Genomic DNA, 22,990 nt, shown 5'->3' with positions numbered 1-22,990 from the left:
TGACATGTGTAAAATCGATACCTTGCCATCAGAACGCTCTCCTTCGGATTTAGGTGCTCCCGGACCAGCGTACACAGTTCTTCATACGATTTGGATGTTGGTTTCACTGGAGCAAGAAGATTCTTCATGAGGCCATAGGTTGTTGCCCCGCAGACGGTGAGGAGGATCGCCCTTCATTTGGCAGCATTCACACTCCCTTCCAGCTCGCTGGCCACGAAGTATTGGTCGAGTCGCTCCACAAAGGCCTCCCAATTGTCCCCTTCTGTGAATTTCTCCAGGATACCAACAGTTCTCTGCATTTTCATGTGATGGATCGTTATCTCATCGCCAGTTGTTATATTCAGAATAAAGTAATGTGATTGAGTACTGTAGGCATGAGTAAGTGTGACCTTAGTCTTTTTATTCTAACCATGGGAGGCCTGCTTATATACAGTGCTCCCAGGGGATGCTGGGATCGCTTGGGTCTCCAACAGATACGCCCCCTAGTGGCGGTAGAATGCTGGTTACAGAGGGTTGCATACATAACAGGAACGGCGATATATTTCCAAGTCAGAGTGGTGTGTAACTTGGAGGGAAACCTGCTGGTGATGGTGTTGCCATGCGCCTGCTGCCCTTGTCCTTCTAAGTGCTAGAAGTCATGCGTTTCAGTGGCAAGTTGCTGCAGTGCATCTTGTAGATGGTACACACTGCAGCCACAGTACGCCGGTGGTGGAGGGAGTGAATGTTTAAGGTGGTGGATGGGGTACTAATCAGGCGGGCTGCTTTGTCCTGGATGGTGTTGAGCTTCTTGAGTGTTGATGGAGCTGCACTCATCCAGGCAAGTGGAGAGTATTCCATCACACTCCTGACTTGTGTCTTGTAGATGGTGGAAAGGCTTTGGGGAGTCAGGAGGTGAGACACTCGCCACAGAATACCCAGGCTCTGACCCGCTCTTGTTGCCAAAGTATTTATGTGGCTGGTCCAGTTAAGTTTCTGGACATTGGTGCATATCAATGAATTGTTGTTTTTGGAAATGAGGAATGTGGATATGAGACTGTTCTTGCAGTGGGCTGAGGTAATATTTAGGTGAACATCTGTCAAATTAAATGTGCATTGATATGTTTTGCAGCCATCAATATGTTTTCAGCTGCCAGCTCTTTAAATCTGGTGGTGCTGCTGTCCTTGCAGTCCTTCCTCTTCCCCCAGGGCATGAGAAAGCCCCTTTGAAGAGCGAAGTTGCAGCACACTACCACAATCTTTAACACCAGCCTTGGGCAGAAGTGTTCAACTTTGTCCTAGAAACAGAAATCAGTATCATCAGCCACTGCTGCAGATGGTAACCCTGAGCTCCAAGGGTACATCCAAACAAGAAAGAAGGCAGAGGATAATTGAGCAGCAGGCCCAGAAGGAGAGCAGACTGGAGAAGTGGCAGCAGCGAGGAGGCAGAGGATAAATTGAGCAGCAGGCCCAGAAAGAGCGCAGACTGGAACAGCAGTGGCAGCGAGGAGACAGAGTACGTCCAGTGAAAACAACAACAAAAAAAGTAACAACTGCAAAACAGCTAAAGTGACATCACAATTAGGGAAGGAACTGATTGGTGAGTAGCTGGTAAGTGTTTCTAGTTAATAATCTATTAAGTAGAGGCATGGCAGGGCAGCTCAATCCCATGGAATGTACATCCTGTGCCATGTGGGGTTCCAGGATGCTTCCCGTGTACTAGACAAACACATGTGCAGGAAGTGTCGTCGACTGGAGGAGCTTGAGCTCCAGAATTTGGAGCTTGAGCAGCTGCTCGCATCACTGCGGTGTATCCGTGAAACAAAGCTTCGTGAATAGCTCCTTTCAAGAAGTGGTCACCCCGCAGATAAAGACTGCGCAGGCAGTGAGGGAATGGATGACCACCAGATAGAAGAGGAGGACTATGCAGGTAGTGTAGGAGTCTCCTGAGTGCATCTTGCTCTCCAACCAGTATTTGGTTCTGAGTACTGGTGAGGCTGATGGTTCCTCTGGGAAATACAGCCACGGCCAAGTCTGTGGCACCACGGGTGGCACAGCTGTACGGAGGGAAGGAAGAAGAGTGGGAAAGATATAATGGTAGGGGATTCGATAGTTAGGGGTGAAGACAGGCATTTCTGTGGCCACAGACATGACTCCAGGATGGTATATTGCCTCCCTAGAGCCAGGGTTAAGGATGTCACTGAGCAACTGCAGAATATTCTGAGGGGGGAGGGTGAACAGCCAGGGGTTGTGGTTAATATTGGTACCAATGACATAGATTGAAAGAGGGATGAGGTCCTGCAAGCAGATTTTAGGGAGCTAGGAAAAAGATTAAAAAGCAGGACCTCACAGATAGTAATCTCTGGGTTACTGCGGTGCCACATGCTAGTGAGTATAGAAATAGAAGGATAGAGCAGATGAATGCGTGGCTGGAGAGATGGTGCAGGAGGGAGGGCTTCAAGTTCCTGGGCATTGGGACCGGTTGTGAGGGAGGTGGGACCTGCACAAGCTGGGCGGGTTGCACCTCAACAGAGCCGGAACCAATATCTTCGCGGGGGGGTTTGCTAGTGTTGTTGGGGAGGGTTTAAACTAATTTGGCAGAGGGATGGGCACCATGATTAGAAAGGGGAATTAAAGTGCTCAAAGGATTGGGAGAGACAGAGAGCACTTAAATAAGAAATAGTAAGGTATAAGGTGGGGTCAAACTAAGACAGAATACAGGATGATCTAAGATGGGTTTACAGTGTAAGTATGTGAATGAATGAGGCGTAGTAAACAAGGTAAGTGAGCTGCAGGCACAAATAGCCACATGGGAATATGATGTTGCGGCGATAACTGAGATCTGGCTCAAAAAAGGGCAGGATTGGGTATTAAATATTCTTGGTTATAAGGTGTTCAGGAAAGAAAGGGAAGAAAAGATAGGAGGTGGTGTGGTAGTCTTGGTTAAGGAGAATGTTACACTGCTGGAGAGAGAGGATGTCCTACAGGGGTCAAGGACAGAATCTATATGGCTACAGTTAAGAAGTAATAGAGGTGCCATCACACTACTAGGTGTATTCTATAGACCACCAAATAGTGGGAAAGATATGGAGGAGCAAATTTGCAGAGACATTGCAGAGAGACGTGCTAGAACTATGGGTAGTAATAATGGGGGACTTCAACAATCCAAATATAGACTGGGATCATAATAGTGTAAAGTCGTGCCCTGGCAGCTAAATTGGGCTTACCGCCCCAGAGAGAAAGTGGAATGCAATGCCGTGCATTCTACTTCCTCTCGGGGGTGGGACGAGGACGCTAACCACGAGAATTTTCCAGCTCGATGTGGAGAGCCTCATAGCGCTGTTGGAAACACAGGGCTCGCCCCTTCGGTTAAATTGAGGGCTGCTGCCGAATCTGCATTGGGGAGAAGGGGCCACCATTGCAGCACTGGGGAGCATGGTGCCGTGATAGCAGCCCGGCACAGAAGCGGAGCGCCGGGCTGCAACATCGTGCCACAGACATTTAGGAAGTCACACTCATACTGTGAGTGTGCCCCGCCACTCATAGTGCCCCGCCATTTCAGAAGGGCAAGACTGTGACTGGTAAGTCGACCATTTTTCAAAATGTCAGCGCCGCACCTCACCTTTAAGTTTCGCCTCGCGAGCAGACTGAATCCCGGTTCACGATCCGCGAGGCTGGCGCGGACATCGCTCATGGCAGCTTCACGGGGCGCTACCAAATTTTCGGTTGTCGTCGCTAGCACAGCAGCCTGGGGCGCTACCGGCAGGAGCAGGACACTACCGATTAGCGCTACCGCTAAACTCCCGCGGAATTTCATGGGAGTTGGTAGCAGCCCCGTGTCTCGGGCAAGAAGTCGTTTGTTCCCGGGAGGCGCAAACGACGCAAACTTTTCCTCCCATCATTTTTTTTTCTCCACGAGCAAAGCCACAAAATGTATTATCTAATAATACATTGCTCATTACATTGTATCATGCTCTTCTGTCATAAAATTCTCCAGCCTTCGATGAGGAATGCTGGGGAGATCTGCTAATAAAATATAAAGAAAGACTTGCATTTCTATAGCGCCTTTCACAACCTCAGGATGTCTCAAAGTGCTTTACAGCCAATGAAGTACTTTATGAAGTGTAATCACTGTTGTAATGTAGGAAACGCAGCAGCCAATTGCACATAGCATGCTGCCACAAACAGCAATATGATAATGACCAGGCAAACTGTTTTTAGTGATGTTGATTGAGGAATAAATATTAGCCAGGACACCAGCTTCTTTGACCCCATGGGGTCTTTTACATTCACCTGAGAGAGCAGATGGGGCCTCGGTTTAAAGTCTCATCTGAAAGACGGCACCTCCAGCAGTGCAGCACTCCCTCAATACAACACTGGAGTGTCAGCCTAGATTTTTGGGTCTCTGAAGTAGGACTTGAACCCACAACCTTCTGCCATCAGAAGAGAGTGTGCTACCCTTGAGCCACAGCTGACATAAATAGCTACTAATCACATAGCGCAACTCTGCTCTTCCATAACCGGATTCATTTATCAAGTAGCTGGAAGTCATCTTGAATCACTTATTTTCACATCCAAAAAATGATCTGCTTTCAATCTTTGTGTAATTACAACTTTACAATGGATGTGTGCACAAATATTTGTACACCATGCCCTTGATTTCCTGGTATTGACCTCAGGTTCTTTCCAGTAATTAAAGCAATTTTGTTTGATCTTTCTAAGGATAATTTAGGGGCAGATTCATTCAAATCAACACAATGGGATTGAAATCCCACAAGTTGTGAGCCAATGCCAATATTGTGGCCGTCAGTTTCCCCCACTGCTGACCTCCCACCCCCAGAGTTTGTGGGGTTGGTGGGAGAGCACCTCATTGGTATGGAGCTGTAGGCACTTGTGCCACTATGGGCATATCTCAGGCAACCACCAACCCCATACTGCTGGAAACCCCAACTGTTGCCAACTGTGGGATGTGGGGGGGGTGGGTGGGGAGGGCAGGGAGTAAAGAGTGCACAGGCCCTCTGTAGACCTCATTGTGTACCCCCAGTAGCTCCATGTAAGGAACCCACACTAAAATTTTGTTTTAAATTCCCTTCTCTGCATGTCCAGGATATTTTCCTGGCCTGGTCCTTGCTTCCTCCCCACCACCGGTGAGGCCAACCGCTTCTGGCTCAGTGTACTTGCCTTCAGTCTTACGATGGATTCCGTATGAGCCGGAAGTATGAGATCCAGAGCCCCAGGTTTAAGGAGTCCCCTCTCCTGGCCCCACGCCAAGCTGATACAGCAGGACTTCCCAAATGAGGTTGGGATTTGGCATAACCAAGTCCCAACCTTTTTCTCAGCTAATCCACAGATTCCCACCAACGTTATGACTGGAGTCCAATGGAAGAGTTGAAGAAATTCGGCTCCACCTTGCCTGAAGAGTAAAGTGTCTGAATATGTTTTTGCTGATCATGGATTTTCATTGGTGTCACTGGGTGGAAACAGGGTAGTAGCACCCCTAAAATAGTGGATAAGCATTTGCTGCCGCGTAATTGTTCCCAATCCGGCCGCCAGCATCTTCGGAAGGGCTTTCCAGAGTGCCAGCCTGATTCAGTAATCCTTAACTATGTAAATCAGCGTCCTATGACATACATAGCTGTGCAACACCACAAATTTAAACTTCTCATCCTTGTGTATAAATCTCTTCATGGGCTCACCCTTCCCTATCTTTCTAATTTCCTCCAGCCCTACAAGCCCCCACCCTAAACTCTCTTCTCCTTTGACCTCTTTTGCATCGCTCCTGATTCACTCCATTGTTGGTGGACATGTCGGCATTTGCCTAGGCCCCATGGAATTCTCTCCTTAAACCTGCCTAGCTGCCTCTCCTCTTTTAAAACACTCCTTAAAATCCACCTCTTGACCAAGCTTTTGGGCACTCCTCTTTGGTTCAGCATCATGTTATGGGTGCTATACAAGTGTGCCCCCTTGGTAGGACCAGGGCAGCACTAGGTTAGATGTTAGACAATTCTTCTTTTTTCAGAGAATACTGGACCTGTGCAAAAGATTTCCTTCCCGTTCGGTGAATGTTGGATTCTGTACCTTCAAGAGAGAGCTGGACCTGTATCTGGCTGAGATGAAGATCATTTCATACAAGGTAGATGCAGAGAGGATATTTCGACTCATAGGGGAATCTAGAACTAGGAGGCATAGTTTCAGAATAAGGGGTCGCCCATTCAAAACTGAAATGAGGAGGAATTTTTTCTCTTAGAGGGTTGTAAATCTGTGGAATTTTCTGCCCCAGAGAGCTGTGGAGGCTGGGTCATTGAATATTTTTAAGGCAGAGTTAGACAGATTTTTTGAGCAATAAGGAAATAAAGGGTTATGGGGAGGGTAGTAGAGCTGATTCCATGATCAGATCAACCATGATCTTATTAAATGGCGGAGCAGGCTTGTGGGGCCGAATGGCCTACTCCTGCTCCTATTTCTTATGTTCTTATGTTCCTATGGGGTTCTGACAGCGATATTAACCTTAGTCTGAATGGGGAAGTCGCAGTGGCTTTCCCACCAGGTGACGGCCAGCGTGAAGAGGATCAGAAAGCCCCTGAGGCCATCCAGGTAAGTTTTTAACATTTTTCGTGAGGCCAGGAAGAGCAGGAGTCCACTTTTCTAATGGGCGTGGAGTACATTATTTCCCTGTTGTATTTCTGCCCACTTGGAATCTCCCAGATATTATTAGCTAATTTTGTGAATCTGACAATAACTGTATGATGCATATAGTTTTTCCAATTTTCAGAAGGAAAAATCGTTGCCCTTTTTACTTTTATGGCCAGGGTCACTGTATGTGCAGTGGGATTTAATCTAATCCTTCCGTGCAGCTCATAGTCAGTAATTTTTCTGCATTAAAAGGAAAATACTATTCAAAGTATATTTTATTCAGTGGCGTGAAATGGTATTTTAGCAATCCTAGGGTATAAATAGTAACATTTTGATTCAAAGCCTTTGAATTGTGCTTGCATAAGCAACACACTATTAAATTATTAAAATTGTGAAAATGAAGAACCACAAATGCTGTTGGGAGGAAATGTTGAAATAAAAGCACAATGACCATTTTGAAGCCTATTAGGGGAATGGTTCTGTATTTTTTTCTGGCTGGTGGAACAAAGGTCCCAGAAATATATGTGCCACTGAATAAAATCTTAAGCCAATTTCCATGCCACATTTGTAGCAATTTGTTTCTTTTGGCCCTCTGCATAGTGGTGGAATATGAAAGCACATGTTGCACTAACAATCTAGGGCTGATTCTGGACTGCCATATTCCCAGAAAAAGTCTGTTCTTTCCCATCCATTAATTTTAATGTGGAGAAATGGATAGTACCATATTGTATCTGCAAAATGACATAGACAGGCTAAGTGAGTGGGAAAAAATTTGGCAGATAGAGTATAATGTTGGAAAGTGTGAGGTCATGCACTTTGGCAGAAAAACATCAAAGAGCAAGTTATTATTTAAATGGAGAAAAATTGCAAAGTGCTGCAGTACAGCAGGACCTGGGGATACTTGTGCATGAAACATAAAAGGATAAAAAGCAGGTACAGCAAGTGATCAGGAAAGCCAATGGAATCTTGGCCTTCATTGAAAAGGGTATGGAGTATAAAAGCAGGGAAGTCTTGCTACAGCTATATAGGGTATTGGTGAGGCCACACCTGGAATACTGCATGCAGTTTTGGTTTCCATATTTACGAAAGGATATACTTGCTTTGGAGGCAATTCAGAGAAGGTTCACTGGTTGATTCCAGAGATCAGGGGGTTGACTTATGAGGAAAGGTTAAATAGTTTGGGCCTCTACTCATTAGAATTCAGAAGAATGAGAGGTGATCTTATCGAAATGTATAAGATTATGAGGGGCTTGACAAGGTGGATGGAGAGAGGAAGTTTCCACTGACAGGTGAGACTAGAACTAGAGGGCATGATCTTAGAATAAGCCCATTTAAAACAGAGATGAGGAGAAATTTCTTCTCTCAGAGGGTTGTAAATCTGTGGAATTCACTGCCTCAGAGAGTTTGGAAGCTGAGACATTGAATACATTAAAGACAGAAATAGACAGTTTCTTAAACGATAAGGGGATAAGGGGTTATGGGGAGCGGGCAGGGAAGTGGAGCTGAGTCCATGATCAGATCAGCCATGATCTTATTGAATGGCGGAGCAGGCTCGAATGGCCGTATGGCCTACTCCTGCTCCTATTTCTTATATTCTTATGTTCTTATGTATATATGAGCTGCTAAACTGCATTATTGCCACACAACATGATTGTATTGGAAACATAGATTTGTCTTGCTTCAAGCCATAACATCTTCAGTTTTTAAAAATTAATTCATGGGCTGTGGGTGTCGCTGGCACAGCCAGTATTTATTGCCCATCCCTAATTGCCCTTGAGAAGGTGATGGTGAGCCGCTTTCTTAAATTGCTGTAGTACATGTGGTGAAGATACTATCACAATGCTGTTACAGAGGGAGTTCCAGGATTTTGACCCAGCGACGATGAAGGAATGCTGATATGCTGATGCTGTGTGACTTGGAGGGGAACTTGGAGGTGGTGATGTTCCCATGCATCTGCTGCCCTTGTCCTTCTAGGTGGTGAAGTTCGCAGGTTGGGAGGTGTTGCCCAAGTAAACTTGGCGAGTTACTATCGTGAATCTTGTAGCTGGTACACACTGCAGACATGGTGCTCTGGTGGTGGAGGGAATGAATGTTAAAATGGTGAATGGGCTTCCAATCAAATGGGATGCTTTGTCCTGGATGGTGTCGAGCTTCTTGAGTGTTGTTAGAACTGCACTCATCCAGGCAAGTGGAGAACATTCCATCACACTCCTGACTTGTGCCTTGTAGATGGTGGAAAGGCTTTGGGGAGTCAGGAATTGAGTCACTCATCGCAGAATACACAGCCTCTGACCTGATCTTGTAGCCACAGTATTTATGTTGCTGGTCCAGTTAAGTTTCTGGACAATGGTGACCCCCAGGATGTTGATGGTGGGGGATTCGACAATGGTAATCCCATTGAATGTTAAGGGGAGGTGGCTAGACTTTCTCTTGTTGGAGATGGTCATTTGCTGGCAATTGTGTGGTGCGAATATTATATTGCTACTTATCAGCCCAAGCTTGAATGCTGTCCAGGTCTTGCTGCATGCTGGCATGGACTGCTTCATTATTTGAAGAGTTGCAAATGGAACTGAACACTGGGCAATCATCAGCAAACATCCCCATTTCTGACCTTATGATGGAGGGAAGATCATTAATGAAGCAGCTGAAGATGGTGGGGCCTGTGTAAGAGAAAAAATTGGCATTAGGGGTACCAGCGGGACAAGGGTTAAAGTGCTGGTTCCTGCACCGACCCATAAGGAGGTAAAAGGCCTCTCTTTGTACATTCTAGTACCAAGGCTCCAGAAGTTATCAATTCAGTAATATTCTGACAGGATACGATGTGAGCACCTAAACAGACATTGATAAGACCTTGCGAAGAAGCTCGAGGCAGACTCATGGGCATCAAGGAGAATCAACAAATTCTGACTGAATGAAGTCATTCTAGCCACGGCCTAAGGTGGTCACGAGGGTCTTGGCCTGTCAATTCAAAGTAGCACTAATAAGGTAGTCCAATTAGAGAAGTAGCACTGATAAGATAGTTCAATTAGAGATCTAGGGAGGTCTTACCAGGGAATGGAGGGTTTTTTGAAATGTATAAGAGTTGTATGATTGTGCTGTTCGGGGAGCATCTCCACTCACAGGCGGCTGTGATGAGAGGTGTTCCCGGACGTTCGTAATAAAGATCGTTATACCTTGCCATTCATCTCTGTCTGCTAACTCCGGGGGCTGTTACGCGGGTTGGGGCGAGCATCGACCCTCTATATCAGGGGGCCCGCTCGTGGGAGGAGAAGCCTTCCCATTTTCCCTTACAGCCTGGGACACTGCCATGAGGAACTCCTGCAGCGATGTCCTGGGACTGAGATGATTGGCCTCCAACAACCACAACCATCTTCCACTGTGCTTGGTATGACTCTAACCAGTGGAAAGTTTTACCCCATTTCAATTTTACGTGGGCTCCTTGATGCCACACTTGATCAAATGCTGCCTTGATGTCAAGGGCAGACATTTTCACCTCACCTCTGGAATTCAGCTCTTTTGTCCATATTTGGACCAAGGCAGTAATGAGATCTGGAGGCTGGCGGAACCCGAACTGAGCATCAGTGCACAGGTTATTGGTAGGTAAGTGTTGCTTGATAGCACTGTCGATGACACTTCCATCACTTTGCTGATTATTGAGAGTAGACTGATGGGGTGATAATTGGCCAGATTGGAATTATTCTGATTTTTGTGGACCAGACATACCTGGGCAATTTTCCACTTTGTCTGGTAGATGCCAATGTTGTAGCTGTACTGGAACAGCTTGGCTGGAGGCGCAGCTAGTTCTGGAGCACAAATCTTCAGCATGACAGTCGTGATGTTGTCAGGACCCATAGCCTTTGGTTTATGCAGTGCGCTCAGCCATCTCTTGATATCACGTGGAGTGAATCGAATTGGCTGAAGACTGGCTTCTGTGCTGGTGGGGAGCTCAGGAGGAGGCCGTAATAAATCATCAACTCGGCATTTCTGGTTAAAGAAGATTGCAAACATTTCAGTCTTGTCTTTTGCACTCACGTGCTGGGCTCCAGCATCATTGACGATGAGGATATTCATAGAGCCTCCTCCTCCTGTTAGTTGTTTAATTGTTCAACACCATTCACGACTGGATGTGGCAGGACTGCAGAGCTTTGATCTGATCCATTGATTGGGGGAATCGCTTAGCGCTATCTATTGCATGCTGCCTCTGTTGTTTAGCATACATGTAGTCCTGTATTGTAGCTTCACCAGGTTGGCACCTCATTATTAGGTACACCTGTTGCTGCTCCTGGCATGCTCCTCATTAATATGCTCCTCATTGAACCAGGGTTTGTCCGTTGACTTGATGGAAATGGCAGAGAAATATGCCTGGCCATGAGGTTACAGATTGTGACGGAATACAATTCTGCTGCTGCTGATGGCCTACAGCATCTCATAGATGTGCAGATTTGAGCTGCTAGATCTGTTCTGAATCTATCCCATTTAGCACGGTGGTAATTCCAGACAACACAATGGACAGTGTCCTCAGGGTGAAGATGGGACTGTGCGATGGTCACCCCTACCAATGCTGTCATGGACAGATGCATCTGCGACAGATGGGTGAGGACGAGGTCAAGTAGGCTTTTTCCCTCATGTTGGTTCTCTCACCACCTACCGCAGACCCAATCTGGCAGCTGTGTTCTCCAGGACTCGGCCAGCTCGGTCATTCTTGGTGATGGACACTGAAGTTCCCCGCCCAGAGTATATGTTATATATCTTTTTCACGTGAAGTTTTGGGTGGGTAGGTTTTTTGTGAAATTAAAATGAAACTTTGAAAATAATGCCTTTGACTTTGCGTGGGAGAAGTATAATAGACACACAAACATGTCTGGAGTTAACCTAGTTTCAAGACGAGGCAAGCAGCTTGTGTTGGTAAGACTGCATGTAATCATGATTTAATCAGTTCAAGTTGCTTGGCTGGTACCTCAGATTGTTGAAATAACAATGCATGAAAATTTACCACAAAGAAAGTAGACCTAATTAACTGCCTCTGATTGCTACAGCCATTAAAGGTGTGTCATACCAGATACAAATTCCAGGAGGCTTGGTTTTTGGGCCTGGTTTAAGAAATAATACACGAGGTAATGACTGGGCTGTTGCCTTACATTCCATTCACTTGAATGTTATTCTAATTACTTGCCTGTTGCTAAAGAAACTGAATCTTCTTCATAAACACATACTCAGTACAAATGGATTGTTCCGATTTAGGATATCATTCATAAGCCTGCTGGGATAGTGCAACAGGGGCTGGCTTTCCCTATTCTACAGTTCTCTTGTGTCGGGTATTTAATTCCACATTGCAGTGGTGAGGAGGGACTCCATGGACAGAAGCACAGCCACATTACAATCTTTAAAGACTCAATTAGGAAATTCTGAAAAAGAATCTAACATTTAGAACAATTTATTGCAATTTTATCTGCTGTTTCTTTTTTGTCTCTGTGTAATTAAACATAGGGTAAATAGATTCAACTATTAATCAGCCTCAATGGTCCATGAGTCTGATGTTTTCTGTCTTTCTGGGTTGTCTGTGCAACCTCTGGTGTGAAATATCGCAGTAAAAAGCATAATTGTTATTTCGGCACTTGCTACTTCCATATTAATCAGAATTAGCAACAATAAAAACAGCCGGCCACCTGCATTTTTCCATCTGTAAGAAAGACTGGTATTAGAGATTCGTATCTATATTCAATTTGTAGTCATTGACCAAACTAATCTTACCCATGATTCTGTGAGCATGGGAATGTTGGATGCTGCTCAATGTATGCAAAAAGCAGTTTTGATTGGGCTTAGATAATAAGCGGCCACGGGCTGCTAGTGAAGGTCAAATTGTTAAATAACATGCAAAGTAGAAATTAGAGTTCATTTAACAAAACTAATTACAAAGATATTTAAATTATAGTTAGTATAAAGTAACATAAAATAAGGCAGATCATTGGAGTTAATGTATCCATCTGATAGATGAAAGTGAGATAGGCTGGGCATCATCCAAGATTAGAGAGACAGTTTGAAATGGGCCCTGGGTACCAGACCGGGTACTGCTTGTTAGGAGTAAAAGAGATAAGGCGAATTCCAGTGAAGTGAAAGAATGTATAACATGGACAAAGTAGGGTTGCTGAAAATTACTGGAGGCAGGAGTGGCCAAGATACGACCTCGGGTCTGAGTGTCAATGGTATTTTGAATATTAGAACCAATTAACAAGATGATTTTGTTAAAGGCCATATTTGGGCACTGGCCAAATGAACCTTTGATAAGAAATTGGTTAAAACATCGATACTCAAAGAATACCTTCGCACAGAAACTGCTGGAATAGTGGCGAACAGATTGAAGATGGCATCCACTGTGTCCGGAAGTTTCCAGAGACCTATGACTGCAAGCTTTCATTCCGTTATCGCCTTTTGTTAAGTATACTACTGCTGTAAGCTCAATAAATCTTGATCCATTGCACAAAACATACTAACTGCTGCCTATTGGTGTCTTGTCCAACAACCTTAAAAAAGTTTTACACATCCATTTCGGGTCTAACAAGAGAGACTAACCACCTACCCATGACATTCAATTACATTACCATTGCCGAGTACCCCACCATCAATATCCTGGGGGGGGGGGGTCACCATTGACCAGAAACTAAACTGGGCCAATGGCCTCAATGCTGTGCTGTGGCAGGTCAGAGGCTGGGTATTGTATGGTGAGTAGCTCAGTACCCTGGCTCCCCCAAGCCTCTCTGTCACCTACAAGTCACAAGTTGGAGCTACACTCATTCTGGCAAGTGATGGAATATTCATCACTTGTCAGGATGAGTGTAGCTCCAACAACACTCAAGGAGCTATCAGCAGGTGTGGACTTACAATTTGACAATCTTCTTACTGGGCCCTTTAACCTTCTGTGTACAGTTCAGCACAAAGCAATCCTGGACGTTCAATTTAACTAATTAATTAGACGGAAGTGGCAGAAAATTCTGTGTAAAGTGTGAAGGTGTCATTTTGACCTCATTTGCATGCGCCTCCCCACAACCTGGCAGGTGCTTTCCGTGCACCTGAAAAACTGCAGTGCAAAATCAGACATGGCCAATAGTGGGCAGAGATCTGGCACAATAAGGCACCACCCAAATTGTCAATTAAATTCACTTAATTTATGCCTGAAAATCAGGCAAACTCAATCAGAAAATCTACTGTCGTCTTCAGGATGGTTTCAACCCACTTAATTTCCAACAATTTCTGACACCATGTAATATATTCATTGGCAGTGGGGCTCTATCCACTCACAGTTCCAATCAAGGTTTATTGCACTGCTCCCAGTACAGCACATGATTATTAATACTACTGGCATTTCATCTGCATATCTCTCTAACATTATTTATTTTGGTAAAATGCTCTGGTGGAGTGGTTTTCCAATACTGGCTGCTACTCCACTGCTGTTGAGGTACGAGCTGAAACTATCACTTTTGGCTATGTGTAATGTCTTCGACAGCATGACTGACACTGCTCAAATTCAGTTTGCCACTGACTTCAAAGACAATGTTCAGAAAGCATGAAAAATGCAATTGACAAATGCAAAAATGAATCAACACACGGTACAGCAATCTACAAAATAGACTGTTAACAATATATCACAACTTTCGTGCAAAACACATCTGTTGTTCATACTTGCACAGTAAATCACGTATGTATTGATGCAATGGAAAATAAAATAAATTAGTCCAATGATGCCTTTATGTAAATAGGGTCCAGAAAAGGAAAAGCAGAATGTTGTAGCTGCAGTTTTTTCATCTGTCAGAAATAATGAAGGGAGATGTACAATAGCTAAATTCTACACGGCAGCAGACAATGCACACAGTAATACAAAAGCAAAATACTGCGGGTGCTGGAATCTGACAAATGCTATTCTGACCTCTCTGTCTTCCGCCTCCTACAATGTTCCAATGAAGAGCAACGCAAGCTCGTGGAACAACACCTCATCTTTCGTTTAGGCACTTTACAGCCTTCCAGACTCAACATCGAGTTTAACAATTTCAGACCATAATCTCTGTCCACATTTTGTTCCCTTTCCTCGCTTTCTTTTTTTTAGAAAAACATCCCCCCTTCTTTATTTTTAGTTTGTTTCTCTCTGTTTTCCGTGGCAGCTGATATTCATTCTGCCATTCACACCCTATCTCGACTGGCCTTTTGTTTCTTAACCTGTGCTATTACCATCTCAATTCGGCCCACCATCTCCTTTGTCTTTCAAATCTCTTCTGCCTTCCACCCTATCACATACCTTCCCTTTTGTTCTTTCCTCCCCTCCCCCTTTCAAGGCCCCAGCACTGTTACATTTCGAACTATTGCCAGTTCTGATGAAGCGTCTTCGACCTGAAACGTTAACTCTGTTTCTGTCTCCACAGATGCTGCCTGACCCGCTGAGATTTCCAGCATTTCCTGTTTTTATTAATAATACGCACAGTAAATTCATTACTGCCAACCATATGCATCGCCTCAAAAAACAAAGCTAGACAAAAGCCCTGGAACTCTGTCAGCATCTTATATTCCACAGATTTGTTTAACAGCTGCTCATCTCTACAAAATAAACTGCACAGCGTGCAGAACACAGCTGTTAGATTTATGGGAAAAAATCAGTGAGATCTTTGATGAGCAGCAGTGGGCTAGATCTTCAACTGGCTATTCGGGCTTAAAACTGGTGCTGTGGATCAGATGTCCGTTTTAGAAACTGCTCAATTTGTATTTCCAGTGAAAACACTAGCGAGCGGTTGATTAACAATGCCATTTTTACGCACAGGTGACAGTTTGAAAATCTACCCTCGTGACACAAGTTGCAAACCATTTAATTAATGGAGCACTTGCCTTGTGCTGGGGAGTATACTCCTGGGTTCCCGGTGGCAGCTTCCTGCATTTTAATGGCCAGGCAGCCGTTTCTCGGCTTTCTTGTTTAGGCGGCATGTTAATGAGGCTGGGCTGTTAAAATCGGCCGAGCCTGCCTATTGACGCTCCCGGACAAGTATGCCGTTTGCTTTGCCACGTTCACATCTGGGAGTTAAAATCGAGCCCACAGATACAGAACGTGAGATGTAATTTTTGACCTTGAGCAATGCTATGGAATATGAACTATATTATGTACTGAATTTGACATTTTAATCAGAATTGAAGTCCTTGATGTTATCTCCTCTGACATGCATCCTTCAGCGATGCAGCACTTGCTTTGCTAATGCTGCTACTACAGTTCCTCCAGTGACATTTTTAGAAATACTAATTGTAATCAGCTATCTGTCTTGAATCAAAACACATTTTTTAATCAGCAGCCATTTAGCAGGTATTGGCTTTCCTTCTTCTGATTATTAATTACCATTTTGTCATTTGAATGCAACATTAAGTCTCCACTGTTCTTTCTTTCGCACACTTTTTCACAAATCTAATTATTTGTTGAATGAACCTGTCTGATCCGTGAGTCCTCACCTTGCCACCGTCAAACATTGACCATTATGGTTTCAATAGGGAGTGGTCATTTTGTCTCCCAAAAATCATTTCTATAGGAGGAAAGTAGGCTGGTAAGAAACACTTGAACAAAACGATAAGCTTGACTTAGTTTTAAAAGTAAATCTATACACCAGAGACAAGTTTAAAAGCAGCCTAGGAGTCCAAGCTAATTCAGATTTGGTTGATTCAGTCAGACTGAGCTGAAAACAACTTTTCCTCAGTTAACCTAAGATAAACTGCTATGAATGTCTTCTATTCACAAATTTAAATCAAAGTTCATGCTTAACAGTTGGTATTTGTTGATGTTTAATAATCCTTATGTTCTGAGATGACAAATAAACTCTAATTATTCAGACCAACTCTGCCAATAAGGTTTTGGCTGGTCTTAGTAAACCATCTCAGACTGGTACCCTCTGTAAAACTGGTTACCAATTAAGACATTCATCTTCTGTTAGATTCTTCCAATTGTGGGGTAATGGTCTCCAAGATATCTGTATACAACCATCAGCTAGATTAGCCAAATAACTGAGATGTGTTGTTTGTCAACAGTTATGAAAGGTTTTGAGTGAAGGTGTGCATATGTAAGGGAGTCTTAGTTCTATAAAATGATCAATAACTGTGGTGTACTAAATACATGCACCAGCCCATATGGCACTTGGTACACAGACCAGGTTGAATCAGTGGGTTGCATTGAGTTAGCTGATCTCAACCAGAGCAACAGTTAAGAGTGTTACAATCAGCCACTGGGGTAAGGAGGGAGAGAAATTTGTCATGGTACCTGGTGTGCATGTGCTTATATATCAGGTGAAGCCAGGATCAAGTTTGGCTGAGATGCATTCCTCTATTGAATAGCTTGGCAATGCTGACTGTGCTTAATATGAAGAGTGGCCAACAGAAGACAGATTGGAGGCATGCTGATGGAAATTGTGTTGGGGAAATTGATGGGATTGAAGGCCAATAAATCTCCAGGGCCTGATGGACTGCATCCCAGAGTACTTAAGGAGGTGGCCTTGGAAATAGCGGATGCATTGACAGTCATTTTCCAACATTCCATTGACTCTGGATCAGTTCCTATTGAGTGGAGGGTAGCCAATGTAACCCCACTTTTTAAAAAAGGAGGGAGAGAGAAAACAGGGAATTATAGACCGGTCAGCCTGACCTCAGTAGTGGGTAAAATGATGGAATCAATTATTAAGGATGTCATAGCAGTGCATTTGGAAAATGGTGACATGACAGGTCCAAGTCAGCATGGATTTGTGAAAGGGAAATCATGCTTGACAAATCTTCTGGAATTTTTTGAGGATGTTTCCAGTAAAGTGGACAAGGGAGAACCAGTTGATGTGGTATATTTGGACTTTCAGAAGGCTTTCGACAAGGTCCCACACAAGAGATTAATGTGCAAAGTTAAAGCACATGGGATTGGGGGTAGTGTGCTGAAGTGGATTGAGAACTGGTTGTCCGACAGGAAGCAAAGAGTAGGAGTAAATGGGTACTTTTCAGAATGGCAGGCAGTGACTAGTGGGGTACCGCAAGGTTCTATGCTGGGGCCCCAGCTGTTTACATTGTACATTAATAATTTAGACGAGGGGATTAAATGTAGTATCTCCAAATTTGCAGATGACACTAAGTTGGATGGCAGTTTGAGCTGCGAGGAGGATGCTATGAGGCTGCAGAGTGACTTGGATAGGTTAGGTGAGTGGCCAAATGCATGGCAGATGAAGTATAATGTGGATAAATGTGAGGTTATCCACTTTTAGGTAAAAACAGAGAGACAGACTATTATCTGAATGGTGACAGATTAGGAAAAGGGGAGGTGCAACGAGACCTGGGTGTCATGGTACATCAGTCATTGAAGGTTGGCATGCAGGTACAGCAGGCGGTTAAGAAAGCAAATGGCATGTTGGCCTTCATAGCGAGGGGATTTGAGTACAGGGGCAGGGAGGTGTTGCTACAGTTGTACAGGGCCTTGGTGAGGCCACACCTGGAGTATTGTGGACAGTTTTGGTCTTCTAACTTGAGGAAGGACATTCTTGCTATTGAGGGAGCGCAGCGAAGATTCACCAGACTGATTCCCGGGATGGCGGGACTGACCTATCAAGAAAGACTGGATCAACTGGGCTTGTATTCACTGGAGTTCAGAAGAATGAGAGGGGACCTCATAGAAACGTTTAAAATTCTGACGGGTTTAGACAGGTTAGATGCAGGAAGAATGTTCCCGATGTTGGGGAAGTCCAGAACCAGGGGTCACAGTCTAAGGATAAGGGGTAAGCCATTTAGGACCAAGATGAGGAGAAACTTCTTCACCCAGAGAGTGGTGAACCTGTGGAATTCTCTACCACAGAAAGTAGTTGAGGCCAATTCACTAAATATATTCAAAAGGGAGCTAGATAAAGTCCTTACTACTCGGGGGATCAAGGGGTATGGCGAGAAAGCAGGAAGGGGGTACTGAAGTTGTATGTTCAGCCATGAACTCATTGAAGGGCTGAATGGCCTACTCCTGCACCTATTTTCTATGTTTCGATGTTTCTATGTAATCCCACCACCAAGTAAATCAGTGTCCGCAGGCCCATCATTGGCAAGTATATGAGGCAGGAAAGGAAGTTCCCAACTCCTGCCATTGTTGTCCATGGAGTGTTCAGATCAGGGGTGCCCCTAGAATCTGGTGGTGGACTTGTGCCTGGAGATAGGAAAAGGTAAATCCAAAATTTCTTATCTTGTAACCCAGTGGATCTTTGGACCTGGAGATCTTCTGGCTGTTGCTCCCCAGCGGCAGCTAAAAGTCTCCGAAGTCACCAGCCAGTCCTGCAGCTGGCTTCATTGTCCTTTCCTGTTTTCTAGGCAGGCCTACATTTGGTAAACCCTCAGGCCATTTTGTGGCATGTGAGCCCAAAATTGCATGCAGCTCATCATAGGCATGTGCTGCTCTTGCCCAGCACTGGGGTGGGCAGGGTAGGAACAACACTCTTTAAAGCTTTCTGTTATGTTTATTATCTTTTCCTGAAAGTTCAGTGAAAAATGAGAAACCACAACAGGAAGTTAGTAGCTGTAGAGGAGTAAATGGATTTGGGTTTTCATGTGCACAAATCACAAAGCTAGTGCACAGGTACATAAAGGCAAATGGAATGATGGTTTTCTCTCAAGGGGATTGGAATACAAAAATGGAGAAGTAATACTTCAGTTGCACGGAGCCTTGAACTGTCCCCACCTGGAGCACTGTGTTCAGTTTTGGGTATCGAAGCTCAGGAAAGATATATCGGCCTTGGAGCGAGTAGAGTGCCGATTCTTCAGAATGATCCCAGGGCTTAAATGGAGAATCTCTAAGAAGAGATTGCATAAACTTGGTTTGTATTCACTTGAGTTTAAAAGGTTGAGGAGTGATTTGATCGAGATGTTTAAAATGATAAAAGGATTCAAGAGGGTAGACACCGAGAAGCTATGCCCTCTGATGGGAAAATCGAGAACAAGGGAGCAGAATGTTAAAATTAGAACTTGGCCATTTGGGAATGAAATCCAGAAGCAGTTTTACACTCAAAGGGGATCGGAAATCTGAAACTCTTTCCCCAAACAGGCTGTGGATGCTGGGTCAATTGAAATTTTCAAGACAGAGATCGATAGATTTTTGTTCGGTAAGGGTATCAATAGCTATGGAGCAAAGGTGGGTAAATAGAGTTGCTATACAGTTTAGCTATAATCTAATTAAATGGCAGAACAGGCTCAAAGGGCTGAATGGCCTACTCATGTTCCTATTTTATGTTTTTACTCAATTTGATTCTTGACGGGAATATCTTGCTCTCATCCATTAGCTTTATCCTTGATCACAATTTTGAACTAATTCTTTGTACAATATCATAGTTTGTACTATGTTTACTTTATTGCTTTTATACTGACTGATTTCTTGGTATCCTACAGTTTCTTCAGTTCCAGTTCTTTTCTAGCCCTGTTCAGTTTTAATCATATTCTTACTCTTATTTTTTTTATTTTATTGCAATACTGTCAACTTTCAATACCAAACATAACCTTGCATTAAGAACATTATTTGATTATTGACCTCTCACTGAAAGTTTTTAGTCAATGTGAAGCAGTTATCAACAAGATTAATTGAGTACCAGGAGGTATCCCGAGGACATTTGATTAAAAATTAAAACTAGATATTCTAACCTTGTTTAGGCCATTGGCAAGGCCACAATAGATTGAGTGTAGTTTTGGGTACTTTACTTTTAAAATGAAACACTGTTAGGGAGCATTCACAGACAGAGCCAAAGAGGATAATGCAGGAGTCTAAATTTTGAAATGAAATATGTAAAACTGGATAAAGACTGAAGGTTTCCAAAATGATGAAAGCCATTGATAATGTGAGTTCAAAACTAAAGGACATGAGTACAAAATGAAGCAAAGCTCAAGTTGAGAAAAAACTTGTTTTCCATAGGGAAGTGGATGTGTGAAATAGATTCCTAGCAAATGGAATGAATGAAGTGTAGATTAACTCCTTCCAGAAAGAATTGGATAAATATCTGATTAAAAATTGAATATAAAATGATATGGTAAGGATGTAAAGAGGAATCAGCTACCACCATCTTTTCAGGCAGAGCGTTCCACATCATGACAATGCCCTGAGTGAAAACATTTCTCATCATCTCCCCTCTAGATCTTTTGCCAATGATTTTGAATCTATGATCTCTAGAATCATAGTGCAGATATCACTTTTTTAATATAGATAGATATGAGGGACTTCAGTTATCAGAGAATTGTAGAATCATAGAAATTTACAGCATGGAAGGAGGCCATTTCAGCCCATCGTGTCCACGTCAGCCGACAAAGAACTATTCAGCCTAATCCCATTTTCCAGCTTTTAGTCCGTAGCCTTGTAGGTTACGGAACTTCAAGTGTACATCCAAGTACTTTTTAAATGTGGTGAGGGTTTCTGCCTCTAACCACCCTTTCAGGCACTGAGTTCCAGACCCCCACCATCCTCTGGGTGAAGAAATTTCCCCTTAAATTCTCTCTAAACCTGCTACCAATTACTTTAAACCTATGCCCCCTGGTTGTTGATCCCTCTGCTAAGGGAAATAGGTCCTTCTTATCCACTCTATTATCCCTACTCTCTGTCTCCTGCCGCTCAGCCAATATCCTAACCAGGTCAATAATTTGCTCTCTATTCCATGATCTCAAACTTTAGCTAACAGTCTCTTATAAGAGACTTTATTGAATGTCTTCTGCCTACACAATTTGTCAGTAAGGGAAACGTGTAGTGTACTCTACACAATCCTAGATATACCCTCTGCAAGGTCTTGAAATCCTTCCTAAAGTGTGGCGCCCAGAATTGGGCACAATTTAAATCGACAAATTCTAGCTGAAAGGACTCCAACAAGGTTGAAAAGAATAGGAGGCAGAAAACAAGGGAAATCAGGAAGTAGTGATGCTGAATTCGGGGTTGAAAACCCCAAGGTTGTAGGAGAGAAGAAGTCTCAGTTTCTCTAATCTCTCCACATAATTCTCCATAAAACTATCCACATGCATTCCCACATTACATGGAGCAAAGCTGCTATTGAAATCTGAAATGACTGTCATGCTTAAATCTGTAAAGTTATGCTTACAAAAGAGCCTTCCCAAAACACCTAGGTGCATGTACACACAATTTTATGAGGAAAGATTGGATAGGCTGAGTTTGCTTTCTTTGGAACAGAGGAGATGGAGGGAAGACCTTATTGAGGTGTATAATGTTATGAGGGGCCTAAATAAAATGAACGGTGTGCCTGTCCTTGAGCGGCAGCATTCAGGCTCAGCCGATATTAACAGCAGGTTGTATTTAGTAGCCGCTTGCAGGGTTCCTAATCAAAACGGCTGGGAAGTCGGTGGGAAGTGGCTCCCGGGTGTTAAAATCGGGTAGCAGGCGCTGCTGCTGACCCAGGGATAAGTGCTCCAGGGAGAGGGATCCCGGAAATCCCGGTCGGGAGAGCGGGGGATGAATCTCAGAGCAGGGAGGCCCAAGGTCCTTGTGGGGCCTCGAAGAGCCCTGAAGACTTTAGCATGGTCTCCAAAGTGTCCAGGACCTGTGAGCACCTGAGGAAAAAGTTTGGTATCATCTGCAAGTCACCAAGGTAAGTCTATAAAGCATTTGCTGACATAAAAGTACATAAGCAAAGAAGGCATGCCACGAAGGGATTCATCTCAACCTATTTAACAGAGGTCACATGCAAAGCACTCTGACAATCTGTCAGCTTTTATGTACATTCACATGTATTCCCACATTACATGGAGCAAAGCTGCTACTGAAATCTGAAATGACTGTCATGCTTAAATCTGTAAAGTTATGCTTACAAAAGAGCCTTCCCAAAACACCTAGGTGCATGTACACACAATTTGGAATGCAAGGTGAGCTCTTGGCTAGCAATGTCTGTGTTCATCAAACTTCTAACATTCTGCACGATTTGTCTGGTTGCAGAATGCAATACTAGGAAACGTGCTCCAGAGGAAGGGCCCACAATTTCAGGCATGAAATAGATATGTGGAGACCAGTCTTGAAATCTTGGAACTGGTGCAACAAGGCAATAGTATGTTCCACAATGATCCCTCAGTGATCACAAGCGGCTCATTTGTCGGGGTGGGGGGCTGGCGGGAAATCCAGTGGCTTCTTTGAGGAGCCGAGCCAGAAGTTCAACATTGAAGAGGGAAAAGGCTATCATGGAGGAGGGGGCCGCCGACGGACCAGAAGACATTTGTGTGGTCATAATGGCATATTATTTCACTTGTCATATCTCTTGCCTTTTAGTTTTGAAAAGATTAACCAACATATTGGCCCAAAAATGTGTGAGCTGTGATCTTGGTGGTTCTGTTACAGTTTTGTCCCTGTGCAAGGGAAAATAGCTTATACACAGATAATCTT

Source organism: Pristiophorus japonicus, chromosome 6, assembly GCF_044704955.1.
Source record: "Pristiophorus japonicus isolate sPriJap1 chromosome 6, sPriJap1.hap1, whole genome shotgun sequence".
Lineage (NCBI taxonomy): Eukaryota > Metazoa > Chordata > Chondrichthyes > Pristiophoridae > Pristiophorus > Pristiophorus japonicus.
This window is presented reverse-complemented; position numbering follows the sequence as displayed.